The sequence below is a fragment of the Pseudorasbora parva genome, chromosome 22 (genome assembly GCF_024679245.1).
Source record: "Pseudorasbora parva isolate DD20220531a chromosome 22, ASM2467924v1, whole genome shotgun sequence".
In the NCBI taxonomy this organism is placed as follows: Eukaryota; Metazoa; Chordata; class Actinopteri; order Cypriniformes; family Gobionidae; genus Pseudorasbora; species Pseudorasbora parva.
This window is the reverse complement of record NC_090193.1, coordinates 31,141,241-31,157,410: the sequence shown is the minus strand read 5'-3', so window position 1 is coordinate 31,157,410 and position 16,170 is coordinate 31,141,241. Positions and strand designations below refer to the sequence as shown.

Here is a 16,170-nt window from a genome sequence, read left to right as displayed (position 1 = left end):
ATTCCTGCTTCAAAGGAGGCTCTCCTAGACTTTCTCCTTTGTTTTGTTTTTTTTCTCATTTCATTCTTTACTTTCCACGCAGTGGGTTTATCAGTACCCGGGAATAAAAAAAGAGATGGCAAAAAATCAGTTTGTTGCGAGAAAGTGAAAGAGAAGCATATCTAAATGAGTTTTTTTTTTTCTAAACATAGTGATGAGTCTGACATGCCGACACACTTGACACAACCGCAACAAATAACAATACACAGCACGGCGGTTGCGTCTCAGATCTCGCTGTGGTGTGTGACACAAGCACTTTTTATTTTCGACTGAGCCGATTCTCCGTGATCAGCGCACTGCCGTGCTTCAGTCTGTTTCATTTACACAAACAACGCCTTCAAAAGACATCAAGGTTCTTAAGAACGCTTTAACCTGAAGCCACACAGATAGAAATAACTTCTCTGCTTGTCGCTCATCTCAGTTTGTTTCCTTTAGTTAAAGTTCATTTTTTATTGCTCTTGAATGTGTGAGGTGGTTGACTCCGTATATGTGTGAGTGTGTGTGTGTGTGTGTGTGTGTGTGTGTGTGTGAGAGAGAGACAGAGAGAGAGCTAGTTTGTGTGTTAAATCTTCTACCCAATCTACTATGACTGCCTGCCTGTTTGCCGTACTAGGGGCGGTCGTGGACTAATGGTTAGAGAGTCAAACTGGTAACTGTTAGATTTCAGACAAGGGGCATTTCCCAACCACTTAACTGCTCTATACTTTCTTCAAAGCCAAAGCCAAAAACACTCCTCTGCCAGTCCAAGTTACTTCAGTAAAGTAGTATGTAGGCTATACCAATCCAGGAAGCTGCAAATGTCACGTGAAAATCATGACAAACCTTCGCTAGCGATGATGATGCATCAAAGATGTTACATCAAAGGATGCAGAGATTTTTACTTAACGCTCGATTCTGGTGCGCATCTTTCTGTGCATTGTGCCTGTCAGGACATTAACAGACAGTGTGTTCTTTTTTGTCTCGTCACACTTGAATGGTTTAAAAGCATTTGCATAAATAAGAGCGTGATCATATAATGTAACACCCGTCCAAGGATGACAGAAAAAAACAGACGCTGTGTTAATTGCGTTAATGCGTTAAAGGTGCAGTGTGTGAATTTTAGCGACATCTTGAATCACCCACCCTCCCTTTCGGAGCTCATAAAGAAGCTGCGGGGGACGGAAAGAGCAGAGAGTGTCTAGCGCTAGTCTGTTTAGAGCTACCGTAGAAATCATAATGGTGATTTTACTGTAAGGGGACCAACGGTGTATGTAGATAGAAATGGCTCATTCTAAGGTATAAAAACATAATATTATAATATTTAAGGTCTTTATACACCACTGAAAACAGTTTTGTACACTGGATAAATCCAGCCTGATCTGCCCGGGATTTGATTTCTCCCAGCAACTCAGTGTGCAAACCGGTACATTCATTTCTACTGCTTCTGTTACACTTTTGCGGGAACCAACCGCAGACTGGCTTATCCAATAATTGTTTCCTCGACACGTCATCCTAAATAAACCTGTCTCTGGCGTGATGACTCCGATCAGTCGAATATTCATATTTAATAATTGTTTACTCGACATGTCATCCTAAATAAACCCGCGACTGTACACCCGAATCAAATTTTGTAGCAAAATATTTTCCTGTTTTTTACGGTGCAGATTCTTTGAAACAATAGTCATTGTAAAAGCACTGTATAAATAAAGTCGACTTGATTTGACTTGACTTAATCACCTGGCGCTAAATTGGCGGGTTTAACACGATGACAGATAGAGAAAGATGGGTCGTTGCCTGTTGGTCACGCCTCTTGTGGTCTGATTGGTTGAAGGACTATCCAATTGCATACGGAGTCATTTGAATAATGCCCGTTGATCACGCCTCGTGCGCTGTAGAAAATACAGAGCAGACTCCCCAGAACAATGTTCAACCTTAAATTGAGCTTGGCCTGGTGATAGCCAGACAAATAGTTATGTATATTATATTGCATTTCTGTCAATAGATCCTCATAAATACTACACACTGCACCTTTAAATGGAAAATAATTAAATCGCATGCGTTGACGCATTAATTTTGACAGCACGAATTATACAATATCTGTGATTATGGGTATTTTACATGACAACGATGTTCTAAAAGTGGAAACGTTTTTTTTTATTAAAACACTATTATTCATGCCAAGTCAGAAGTTGGCGATGTCACTTTGTAACTTAGTAAAGAAAAACTGTAATGCACAGGACATCACCGTTTTCAAATTTGTGTAGTTTACACGGAGATGATAACAGTGTCTTTTCAAAAACGTGCACTCTGAAACACTTTTTTAGAAGGTTATGTTTTCAGGCCCCTGAAAAACGCTGCTGTCATGTGAATGAACGGCCAGAACACATTTGATTGTTTTTAGTTGAAAGCAGAGTCATATAATGGCCCCTCTTTTTCTGCTGACAGTACACATAAATACGCAGCATAAAAAAAATGAACACAACACACTGCGCACTATATTGTATCCCACAATGCAGTGCACTTAAGTTCATTTCCATCCGACGAACAAGCCAGAAGCAACTGAGGTTGTCTCGCATTGTTTAATTGGACTGCCAAATGTTATGACAGTTTTACACAAAATAAAATGCAATATAATTTTACTTTTAAAAAATAAATGTTATTTTCAAGATAATTGGCTGTCACTCATTTAATTAAACATGTAAAATGAGTCATGTAGAATGCTCTTTTTTGAAGCAATTAAAGTCAATTATTTCAAGTAACATTTCAAATCCTTGTTTTGAATAGCAGCCAATATAATAAAATATATAATGTGCAGTTTTTAGTAATTGGTAAGCTATAGTATTCTATTCTTAACAGTCATATTGGTTTATTTGCTGGGGTCACATGAGGCCCCCAATTCAGGATGGCCACTAGCACTGCCTGAAAATGCAACGATTTAGTCCTCAGCTGAAGTGGAAGGCATGGTTTATTATGCCAGCCTTGTGAGCTATTTGCTGTCTAATGGACTATAAGTTGCTGAGGTCAACACATAGTTTGAGATCCAGCATAAAGCAGTTTCCTCATTATTGTCTAATTATACTCAGTAGGCATGGAGAGAGATTGATTGCAGTATCAGTGAACAGGGGTATTTTTGGCCATCAAAGTCTAATGCATAAATCCATAATTGAATGAGACTTCATACAAACCCATTGCTCGCAACACGTACGCACAAAAAACAAAAACAAAGCACAGGCTGTATGATGAGCTGCTATTGTCTATGGCTGTATTCTATGTGATCTATGACATTAAAAACAAAAATATCTCATTAATAGATGCGTCTCCATGCTTCTTGACATCGCATGCCGTTGCACACATTCAAAAGATTAAAAGTCAGCTGCCTCATCTAGGTTTTTCGGGGACGAAGATGGCTATTTTATGATAATTGCACATCTGCAGTGAATTCCCGTAGTATTGGTTATCACATGTCAATCCCACCCGCTTCTTGTACTCCCCTGATATTTTAGATTTTTTTTCTTCTTCTTCTTCTTCTTCTTTCAGAACATGGACGGTATCTTTATAGTTTAGCTCCGGGCTAATGATTCTTAATTTATCTCATTAGTTCACATTCCCACCACTCAGAGAGATTAAAGCGCGAAGGTTGCCCACAGGCACGAGTCAGGCAGCGGTTTAAGTCGAGCGTGAGGATGCTCTGAATCACAGCGATGGCACTTCTGCACAGTTCAGCTGCTCCAGGCGGCCGACCAGAGGAACCTACAGGCAGGTTTATACACGAGAGCAGCTTTACTAAAATGACAGACAAGGATTATAACGTAAACATCATCCCTCTTTGCATAATGCGGGGTGTTTTTTTTTTTTTTTTGGCCCATTAAAGATAGTAGTTTTTGCTCACTTGTACAATGGGTTGTGGTTCCAGGTGGTCTGAAACATAATGCTCAGCAAAAAGAGCTTGATTGTTGGAATGCATATATTTATTTATATAAATTGCTCTGACTCTGGTTTGTTATTTTCCTAACATCTTAATACATCTAATAAATAAATATAAATATAATATAATTCATGGAATCTTTCCATTGCACATACGCACACACGCAGTATATATATATGTGTTTATACTATACAGAATTATACCCAGTGCATGTTGTGCATCCTGGCGCCTTGTGTTATGACCACCTTCCTAATATTGTTTTGGTCACCCTTTTGCTGCCAAAACAGCCCTGAACCGTCAAGGCATGGACTCCACTAGACCCCTGAAGGTGTGATAGTGTATCTGGCACCAAGATGTTAGCAGCAGATCCTTTAAGTCCAGTAAGTTGCGAGGTGGGGCTTCCATGAATCAGAGTGTTTTGTTCAGCACATCCTACAGATCAATTGACTACAGTTCTGGGGAATTTGGAGGACAAGTCGAAACCTCAAACTCGCTGTGCTCCTCAAACCATTCCTGAACCATTTCAGCTTTGTGGCAGGGCTAAAATGGAGGCAGCGTGATGCTTTGGGCAACGTTCTGCTGGGAAACCTTAGATTCTGCCATCCATGTTACTTTGACACGTACCACCTACCTAAGCATATACTATATTATACTCCATTTATACTTTGTATATTTTATAAAATATGATGTATTAAGTGTGTGAATATTATAAAATAGCACATTAATATCAGATTAAACTAAACTTTAGTTAAACTAAACTAAACTAAGTACTCATATCGGTTGTCTTTGTGGATCATTCTGTTAAATTTCAGTATTTTAAAAAACTATATTTATTCAGTACCCAGCAGATGATTTTACCCAGATTGGGAATCAGTTGCTGTGGGTAAAAAGACTTGCAGCTGAATGAATTCAATTGGACACTGATATCAGTAGCCCTGTGAAATTAAACACAAAAGCAACCCACTTTCCCGTTTCTAAGCTAATTATGAATTTCCTGAAAATACGTAATGCGTGGTACAATATTTATTTTTTTAAATTAATGTTGGATGAAAATTCATTTCCATCTCTTATCTTGTATTTGCTTCAATTTGCAGGCGCATTTCATGTGCATTCCTTCTTGTTTGTATATATCAGTAGCTTGGGGGCAGGTATTAATTAATGAGAGGGAGGATTCTGGGAGAAATAAAGTCTAGTCTTTCGCACAGTGCTTTCTGGTGCCAAGCTCATTTAGCTCAGAGCTTTTTCTCTGGGTGCCTGTACGCTGTAAGCTAGACAGACCTCTAGCTACGGCTTAAACGCTGGGGCAACTAACAAGCATCACTATCTGAACTGTGCAAGAACTGCTTAACTTTACAAGTCATTAACAACCTAGCAGATTTGGCGAACTTATTTAAAAAAGATAAAGTCTTATTAGTAATCCGCTGTGAAGTCCACACTAGTGCAGGCCTGGCACATAGGCATACAGAAGAGGCAAAAATGGTCTTGTAGACTAAAATCTTCCACAAAAATTCACCTTTTGGGACAGACCCATATTTGCGAAAGATTGAACATAAAACTGATTTCATGCAACAGTTTTATAATGGTAAACATTACTACACCCTTAAAAATGAAGGTACCAGGAAGAACCAAAAATGAGTTTTCTGATGCCATAGAAGAACCATTTTAGGTTCCCCAAAGAACCATTTTTTGAAAGGTTCTTCAAAGAACCATTTTTTTCAAACCATTTTATAGTCTAAAAAATAACCTTTTTGTGGAATGGAAAGGTTCTTTGGATATTAAAGATTCTTATTGGAACCTTACACCCTGCCAAAGAACCATTTAAGAACCTTTATTTTTAAGAGTGTATGCAGTATATAAAAGGATCACAAAGCAACCACTAACAGGAAATGATGTTAGCAGCTTCATAAATGGCAACCAGAATGACCTTGTTTTGCACACCAAGGTGACACACCACACCACGAAGATGCTAACACAAGAAGTAATCGTAGCCACTCGCTTGCTTTAGTGCAGAAACACCCATGTCATCAAACAGCCCAGAGGAAAGCCGATACGCCTCAGTGTGAGAGAACGAGAATCTCCATTCATGGCCTTTTTGTGTGCATCAGACGAGACCTTGATTAAACCAGATGAGGAAACTTCCCTCCGTGCGTCCTTTGAGAAGAGCCTTGCCTTGTTTTGCAGTAGAAATGTTTAATGATATCTCTACAGGCGTCAAAATTAAGCAACAGCAGAACAGAGATGGACAACAGCAGCAAAAAAAAAAAAGTTCCAATTACCGATGTCAGATCATCGCACAGCGGCCATGTTGTTTTTTTATTGGATTAAGTGAAATGTCAGGCAGCTAATTAGAGAAGTCGAACGCGCTCTGCCCGGGTAGAGGAGGGGCGTCATATCCCCAACATTACATTCAAAAGGTTAATCTCCAAACCCTTCGAAAATATTGTAGCCTGGGTGTAAAGTGCAATATCTGTCTGTCTGCCTGCCTCGCTGTCTATGTGCTTTACCTAGAAAATATCTTCAACCTGATGTATGTGAGCTCTCAATCTGTCACGCAATAACTAGCAAAGGGGAAAGTATAGCAAAATCATTTGCTAGAATTAGTAACAAGCTAAAACACCTCAAAGTCAGCATGAAATCTGTCAGTCGAAATGCGTTATCGGTATCATTGTGAACCATCCATATTGCCCCTATTGTGTGGTGTTTAGGGCTGTCCTCGACTAAGGATTTAGACAATCGAATTAGAATTGTCGAATCTCTCTATGGTCGGCTGATAGTCGAATCATCTGTGTGTGTGAGTGGGTTGGGAGGGGCACGACACTGTCAGCAGAAGGGTAAAACTATTTTTATTTTCCTTTACACACTGCACACAGCAACAACTTTTAATAAAGCGACCAAAACTGCCTGCCAACTGACAGACGAACTGACAATGGCTTTCTTATTTAGGTTTAAATAGCCTAAAAGGTAATGTGGTGGATAAACATTAATAAACCATTTTCTCATAACATGTTAAAGCCGCGATCGAAATACAGAACATCACACAAATATATAAAAGAACATTTTGATAAATAAACCTAAAAAAAATACCTGCCTATAGAGGAAAAGAACACTTTGAGTGCGTTTACATGCACGTTCTGAAGCCGATCGTGAAGGACGCGAAGCTCAGCCCCGCGCCTCAGGATCTCACACCGCCACCTGACACATTATATACACGCGAGCTCAATTTTGAATTGACTGACAGATGAGCTGCACGAAAGCGCTCTGTGGTGCTGCACGATTTAAAACAACTTCCTGAGTGGCCGCGGACAGGCGCTGAATGCTGCCGCCGGTGTGTGTACACTCATTGAACGTGTTCTAATTTTAAAGGCGCGGTGCGAAGCTCAGCGCCCTTAAAGGGGTCGCACACCGATGCTCAGCTCAGCTCAGCGCCACGACACGTCTTTAAAATATTGAGCTCCCCCATATTGCCAAAATGGTATGATCCTCGTTTCATAACACCCGCGAAGATTCGACCGTGAGATCGGTGGTCGAATCAGGCTCCGCATATCGATGCATCGAATCTTCAACTATTCGAGGTCACCCCTAGTGGTGTTCATGCAATTTGCCAAAACTCAACACTTTGAAAAACAGAAAAGAGTTTACCTTTATTGTAGCTTGTCAAACACCTCAAAACTCCTTATGTGTGGTTCTCAGGCATATAACAACAAGACATTTACAACCAGGCTATTGAGACTAAGTAAAATAGCAAGTAAAAATGTTGTGATCTAATCAGGTGCCTCATTTATAAACATTGCGTACGTACAAAAGAAGGCGTACGCCACTCTCTACGCAATAATCGGTATTTATAAAAAGGTGGGCATTTTCCCAGGTTGGGAAACGCTGGTCTAAAGCCCGCTCTGATAATTTCTTTAGTCCAAACAGTTTCTGTTCGGGTATAATCACTCCTCTATGGATCGAGTCCAAAACAAACTGCCCGAGCTCAAATGTTGTGGGCGCCACTTCTGACAAAAATCCTGGACCCTCAAACAAATAGAGCAATGATAGTATCCATGTTACTCTTTAGGGGAAATTTCTTGTATCAAATTTGCTGCTTTAGTCTCATATTCCTTGCAACAAAAATTTCACAAACATTTCCTCTTTCATCGCACAAGGGGGGAAGGGAGATGTACAGAGGCACGTTCAAAATGTTTACAAAAATCAGTTTGTGTTTCTAATCCTACAGTCACATACAATTTAAGACGGCTTAGCATGTGAATTTTGACACGACGTTGCTTTCAGACATTTTTCCATCCATCTATCTATGAATCCATTTATCACATAAATGATCTGCGCTTATTTTGATGGGAAGGCAGAACCGCTGAACCTGAGGGCTATTATGACTGCCGCCTCCACCCAGTCGCTCAACACACACGGCAGCGATCCGTGACAAACAGGTTGTGCTCCCGTGCCACCCCGGGCTTCTATTTTTTATGCCTTTGTTTTACAGACTATAAACGACAGCCAGCACACACACATCTGCTCGGTAAAAGATGCTCTCTTTCCTAACAAAGCAGCAGTCAGAAGATAATGAGTCCTGACAAGTCCATAGATGTGAAGGATCGCATATGCCAGAGAAAATGAAAAGGTCAGTAACCAGTGAGGAAACTTAATATGAAGTAGACATATGAATCCTATCCAAAGAATTATTGCCATTAGCAATGGCCAGCAACGCCCGACACCACCAAATCAATTCATAAATATATGGAAAGATTACGCTCTCCCTAATTCAGCTCGAAGGGCTTTGTTTAATGTGACCTGTACCTTTGAGTGCTGCTCTTGTAGGAAACAGTCCTCAAAAAAACACTGATAAAATGAGCAAATGAGAGCCTGTGAGATTCTACAGCAGTAGTCAGAAGAACAGTTTGTTGCAGTCTTGAGTGCTGTATTAAAGAATTAGTTCACCCAAAAATGAAAATTCTGTCATTGTTTACTCACCCTCATGTCTTTCCAAACCAGTAAGACTTTCGTTTATCTTCAGAATACAAATAAAGATACTTTCAATAAAATCTCAGCGATTTCTGTAACTCCGTTGACAACTACGCAACTACCACTTGAATGCTTCAAAAAGTTCATAAAGAGCAGAATAAAGAACAGAATGAATTTAGACTTTTATTCATATATAAACATTCATCAACTCAGTTAAAGACTTTTAAAAACAGTTAAAAGTAGACTTAGGTATTATTTACTTACATTCATTAGAAATGTCATTACAACCAAAATTCCTGAAATAATTTATCACAAAATGATTTTTTTTTATAGATACTCATAATTATGGAACACGACAAAGTATTAACGTATTAAGAAGTTTGCTGCCTATTTGCAGAACTAATAAAATGCAGCGTACTGTTGTGTATCGAGCCAAGGTTGCATGGAATGCATTACCCGTATTTTTGTTGTTTGAAAATAATAAAAAGCTATTTTAAAAAAAGTTAAAGATTTTCCTTTTTACACAATAAGGAGCATGAGTGATTTTTTTTTAGGATTTGATTTTTCTGATGATTATTGTTGCTGTATTAATAATGATATGGTGATACTAATAAGAATAGTGGAAATGGCAATAATATAATAGTAATAATAGTGTGAATGATAATGTTTACTAATAATAATGTTATGGTTAGAGGGTTTGATTTATTGGGTTGGTTATTGTTTTTTATGTATAAATAATATATGTATGTATGTATGTATGTATGTATGTATATATATACACACACATACATACATACATACATACATACATACATATACATACACATATATATATACATACACATATATATATACATATATATATATATATATATATATATATATATATATATATATATATATATATATATATATATATACACACACACACACATATATATATATATATATATATATATATATTTTTTTTTTTTTTTTTTTTTTTTTTCTTGTATGTATTATGTATATCTGGGTGCATAGAGCTTTCATGTCGGTGTCTGTGTGTGTGTGTGTGTGTGTGTGTGTGTGTGTGTGTGTGTGTGTGTGTGTGTGTGTGTGTGTGAGTGTGAGTGTGAGTGTGTGAATGTTATGTATAGATATGTGTATAAAATATATACTGTATGTGATGAATTTGTGGAGACACCAGGAAGAATAGCAACTGGCATGCCAGGAGCTAATGGGGATCTTAAGAAAGAAAGAAAGAAAGACAGAAAGAAAGACAGAAAGTTAAACTTAACACATTCAATCTGGTAAATGGAAGCTCAAGCATGCTTGCTTGATGTGCGAGAAACAAGGAGGCTCATTCTCGTGTTATGCAGCACGTTTGAGCTTCTGCAAGAGCCAATGAGGTTCATTCCCGTGTTACGCAGCACTTTTGAGCTTCGCCAAGAACCAATGAGTTTTATTTTCATGTGTAATGCAACACGTTTGAGCTTCAGCAAGGGCAAATGAGGATCATTTTTGTTACGCAGCACGTTTGAGCTTCACCAAGAACCAATGAGGTTCATTCTCATGAGTAACGCAGCAAGTTTGAGCTTCTGCAAGAACTAAAGGTGGAGATCCACTTGTCCGTGCAACACTTCTGTCGCGCCGCGCTCCACATTATTCCTATGGGTGACATCAAGCGACTTTAACGTGCCCGCATAGCATTCCGGGAAGGCAGCGCTGCATTTGAACCGATTTGAACGCACAAATGAGGGGAAGCGCCACAACATCACGCTTCAGTCGTGTCGCAAAAGTGGATCGCCACGGTAATGATGTTCATTCTCGTGTTGCGCAGCATGTTTGAGCTTCTGCAGGAACCAATGAGGTTCATTCTCGAGTTACGCATCACCTTTGAGCTACACCAAGAACCAATGAGCTGCCTTCTCATGTAGCGCAGCAAGTTTGAGCTTCTGTAAGAACCAATGATGTTCATTCTCGTGTTATGCAGCATGTTTGAGCTTCACCAAGAACCAATGAGGTTCATTATTGTGTTTTGTTCAATTCATATGGATTTATTAAATTGTCTATTAATGAACATTTTGAAGCACCAAAGGGGTAGCTGCGTAGCTACAGCATCAACCCATACATCTGCCATATTTATATAAATCTTATTTTTTTTTATTTCTTTAATATCTTAATTTATGTTCCAAAGATTTGGAACAACATGAGGGTGGACAATGATAAGAGAATTTGTGTGTGTGTGTGTGTGTGTGTGTGTGTGTGTGCTAACCCTTTAAGCACACCTGCTTGAGAAGTCTTTACTGTCACTTTTGATTAATTTTACAGACCCCCAAACTTAGAAAATGTTTTCATCAAATAACAAATGTACAGAACCAACCATTTTGAACATTCCTTGAATTTGTTTTAGCTCTATACTATTACAGTTTTTATTTCTCCCAAATCCAAGACACCCAAGATAAAGTTGGAAATGAAACATAAATGAGGACTCTATTAAGTCTCAGGGGAAGCTACACCTTGCCCTACATACTTACATGGAGCGCCACTATAACGAGCAATGAGTTGCCAGGCAAAATCCAGAACATCTGCAAGCATACGCTAATCAAATGGCTACTCATCAGATCAGCTGAGAATGGATTTTTAACAATGCTAGGTAGATGATCCGTGGTAATGTGAGAAACACTAAAATCATTAAAAACTACACATTGTGTTTGGTGATGTTACTCTCATGCATTGGCACAGAAACCTACCCATTATTCACAGTTGTCAATGTGGAGGTAGAAAAGTTGGAGGTGTCATTTTTCATGCTGCGTCGTAGCGCTTTGTTCTGAGCACCAGCCAATATGAGGACATTCCTCACTGGAATTAATAGTCCGTGATCCTAAAGAACGAATGGAAAAATGAAAGAAAAAGAAAAGAGTGGTGAGATAAATGAGGATGACAACCAGTTCACCCCGAAACACCATAAAAGCCTCATCGAAACGGTCCATATGACTCATACATATATAAGTCGTGCGATATATTTGTGAGAGGAACAAACCAAAATGCTATTTATTTAATGATAATATTTCATGGCCATGTTTATATTTCAAAAACTCTTCACCAGCTTTGACATCAATGATGGCAAATGTTCTCAAATATCGTAAACAAACCACACCTTAGAATGAGATGTAAGATATTTGTTGGTATAAACTAAGGGGCCATTCACACAGAGTGTGTTTGTCCATTCAATGCACTACTTTTCCATAGTTTTTCTATGTAAACACATGCTAGACGGACATGTTTGACCATTGTGCTAGTGTCTTGTGTTTTTGCAGCATCTCCTGCCTAACATCCTATCAGGTTAAAAGAAGTACAACTTTTAAAAAATGCATCTCTAGACCTAGCTTTTTTTTCTTCACATTTGGCCCCTGAGACTGTTGAATCTATCAATCTGTCATTGGTGAAACATGGTCCAATAGCGCGGTAGTTTTCCATCAATAATACAAGTAGGGTAACCTGCCAGTAATTCACACACCTTGAACACTCATACACACTCTTTCTAATTTCCCTTCAGGCACCAATATCTGGAATGCAAATTGAAGACGCATAATCACATTTAAATTAATACTTACTGCATTCTGCCCCCCTTTTTTCCCATTTAAACTTTGTGTTGACACTTGTGTTGCTCTCCCGGAGACCACATCCTGAGACATCTAATTAAGTTTGCTTTGTTATGGAACGCTAAGGCAAACAACAACACAAGGTAATTAAAGCCCCCCATCACCACTCTTTTGTTTTGGCCCAAGTGACCTGCTATGAGGCCTTGACGGGATTTTAATTCTCTTTATCTCGGGACGCCGGCGTTCGCGTCTCGGCAAACGGGCTGACATGGTAGCTGTCACCCCTCGGAGGAGATTCTAGCCTGGCACGACACTGCTGACAGTGCGATGTCTCTGGTAATTAGGAAGATAGGGCCACGCATTGCACACATCAGCATGCAGCATCCAGTACGTGTCAGACGTACGGGACGAGCAATGCCCGAAATGATCCACTCATGGTAAAGTACTTGACAGAGACATCTTCTGCCAGGACTTTCTTTCACACTTTTAACTCGGAGATCGGCCCATAATTAGCCGACACAAATGAGGAAAATAGTTTTCCATGTGACATTGTGAGTTTGACAATAGTGAGGCCTGAAATGGATTAGGTAGAGATGGGTGAGGTCAACAAGTATATTTAGTTTTATGATATTAAATCATATTTAGATTTATGATTGTGTTTTTAATGTGAAAATAGGATATAAATAAACATAATGTATGTCGTATCATTTCATACATAGATATAGATTCACCATATTTTATAAATATAAGATATACAAGCACATTCCTGGTATCTGGTTCAATATGTTAAGAAATGTTCATCTTTTAGCAGCAGCTCTGAGATGTATAAAACAAAGATAAAGTGAAAATTGCTAAGTTAATTGGCCTAGTAAGACTAATGCTACTCTTGCAATGGAAAGCTAATCAACCCTCATTGTGGCATTAAAGTGTCTGTGTAACGTCCTGGCGTATTAAATCTGTTATTTTCCCTCTCACCTCATAACATATTACTAATAAACTTTCTGCCTATCTGAGGTATATGACCAAAACACAGAAATGCTAACAAATCTGATTAAGCTCGGCACAATGTCTCAGGTCTGATTGGTGGGCCGGCGCTCTTTGAAAGCTCCCACGATGACAATGAAAAGCAAAACGAATTGATGAGACAGGCCAGCCTGAGCCCCGGTGGACCCACTATCAAAGCAAATCAGCAGGAGACAAACACAGAGACAAAGTGATGCTAAGCTAACAGTCCAGGAACACAGACAGAACTACCAGTGAAAACAGCAGTTTGCAGCAGATGTTTCTGGTGTAAATGAAAGCACGGTAAGTGTGTGTAACCATTACCTCCTAATATCCCTCCATGGTTGATTTTCCCTCTCCAGTCAACACAGGAGTAAAAACAGGAAGCTAATTAAGCTACTGGCATTCCCACACCAAACTATTAAAGGAACAGTTCACCCGCAAATAAAATGATGTCATCATTTACTCACCCATGACATTCCAAACCGATATGGCCTTACCCAAGGCTGTCGAGCACCAAACGACACTACAAAATCACTAATAAAGTAATCCATACACTATATTCCAAGTCTTGTGAAGCCATACAATAGCGTCGTATTACAACTGCAATGCTGTACCTGGTGAACTACTGAGCAAGTTTACTATGTCAGAAAAGTTGTACATATTGAGCTATTTATGTGATGCAAGTGTTAAAATATATATATTATATATTAGTTATAAGAATAACTAATATATATTTAAAATATAAATATATATTAGTTTACAAATTTACGTTTTGAGGTCATAACATTACATAGCCTATATTTTACACACACACACACACACACACACATATATATATATATATATATATATATATATATATATATATATATATATATATATATATATATATATATATATATATATATATATATATATATATGGAGGCACAATATTTATCAGACAGATAAATTATTGTGCGATATGGGTGAAAATTACGTCATTTTTATTGCTCCGATAAATAAAAGTCTGATAACTAGATCCGATAAAGTATGCTAGGCGTTAGGCGTCAAAGTTAGGGATGTGATGGTGTGGACATTTTCCCACCAGTTAATCAACGTGTGACAATACCGATAATACCGGCATCACTGACTGGGCTTTTAAATGACTAATTCTATCTAACTGAAATTAACATTTACACGGCCGCTCAGAGTGGATTAATAACGGAGCAGAGCAAAGCGAGTGGTTTCAATGAATTTCTATGAAAGTTAAGCTTCCGTAGGCATAAACTGAAAATGTGTCTCGAAAGACAGTTTGTCCGTAAAAGCGGGCTCTGTAAGGCCGTGGATGGATGATAGTGCAGCCTTAAATGTGCGCTGGGTGCTGTGCACATTCTAGTTTAGGTTTTGAATTAGCTTCAATTCGGGGGCGGGTTGCTTGAATTGTTGGTCCATTAGCCTATTATTCCTAATGAAAAACAGAACAGCAACACAGTGATAGGGGCTTTTACATTAAGTTTTGAAACCAAATCTTCTGCGATCATCTTGTCTGTCAGCTCTTTGCTCTGGTGATGAATTAACTCGGACTCCTGCTGCGTTTGTGCAGCGACACTCATTCGGATCTTGCTTTAGTAAGCAGACATGTTCAGTTTTTATTTATACTGTCTGTTCTCTAACTGAACTAAATTTCTTTATTACACGAGAAGGACTTAATTATCGTTTATTGGTATATACATATCATGCATCCCTATATATATATATATATATATATATACACACATACATATCATGCATCCCTATATATATATATATATATATATATATATATATATATATATATATATATATATATATATATATATATATATATATATATATATATATATATATATATATATATATATATATATATATATATATATATATATATATATATATATATATACAATCGCCTAAAGGATTGTTAGGAACACTTATACAATTTCTCATTAATGCAATTATCTAATCAACCAATCGAATGGCAGTTGCTTCAGTGCATTTAGGGGTGTGTTACTGTTGTGGTAATGGTGTGGGGGATGTTTTCTTAGCAAACTTAAGGCCCCTTAGTGCCAGTTGGGCATCGTTTAAATGCCACTGCCTACCTGAGCATTGTTTCTGACCATGTCCATCCCTTTATGACCACCCTGTACCCATCCTCTGGCTACTTCCAGCAGGATAATGCACCATGTCACAAAGCTCAAATCATTTCAAATTGGTTTCTTGAACATGACAATGAGTTCACTGTCCTAAAATGGCCCCCACAGTCACCAAATCTCAACCCAATAGAGCATCTTTGGGATGTGGTGCAACGGGAGCTTCGTGCCCTGGATGTGCATCTCACGAATCTCCATCAACTGCAAGATGCTATCCTATCAATATGGACTAACATTTCTAAAGAATGCTTTCAGCACCTTGTTGAATCAATACCACATAGAATTAAGGCAGTTCTGAAGGCAAAAGGGGGACAAACACAGTATTAGTATGGTGTTCCTAATAATCCTTTAGGTGAGTGTATATTATTAGTGCTGTTAATACATTAAAAAAAATTACCTGTCAGAGTAATATTCACATGAATGGCCGGACCAGAGGTTTCCCAGCAGAACATTGCCCAAAGCGTCACACTGCCTCCACCAGCTTGCTTTCTTCCCACAGTGCATTC

The 16,170-nt window shown here is 38.4% G+C and overlaps 1 long non-coding RNA gene across 2 annotated transcripts in view; it reads right to left on the bottom strand.

Annotated features, from left to right (window-relative positions):
- LOC137057869 (uncharacterized) overlaps positions 1-13,915 on the bottom strand; it is a 69,144-nt gene extending 55,229 nt beyond the window's left edge. For both annotated transcript variants that reach the window (XR_010900533.1, XR_010900534.1), the window contains exons 1-2: positions 13,816-13,915; positions 11,638-11,768 (exon numbers count right to left, since the gene is read on the bottom strand). This is a non-coding gene — a long non-coding RNA (uncharacterized lncRNA). The remainder of the gene's footprint in view (positions 1-11,637; positions 11,769-13,815) is intronic.
- Positions 13,916-16,170: the final 2,255 nt, after the last annotated feature.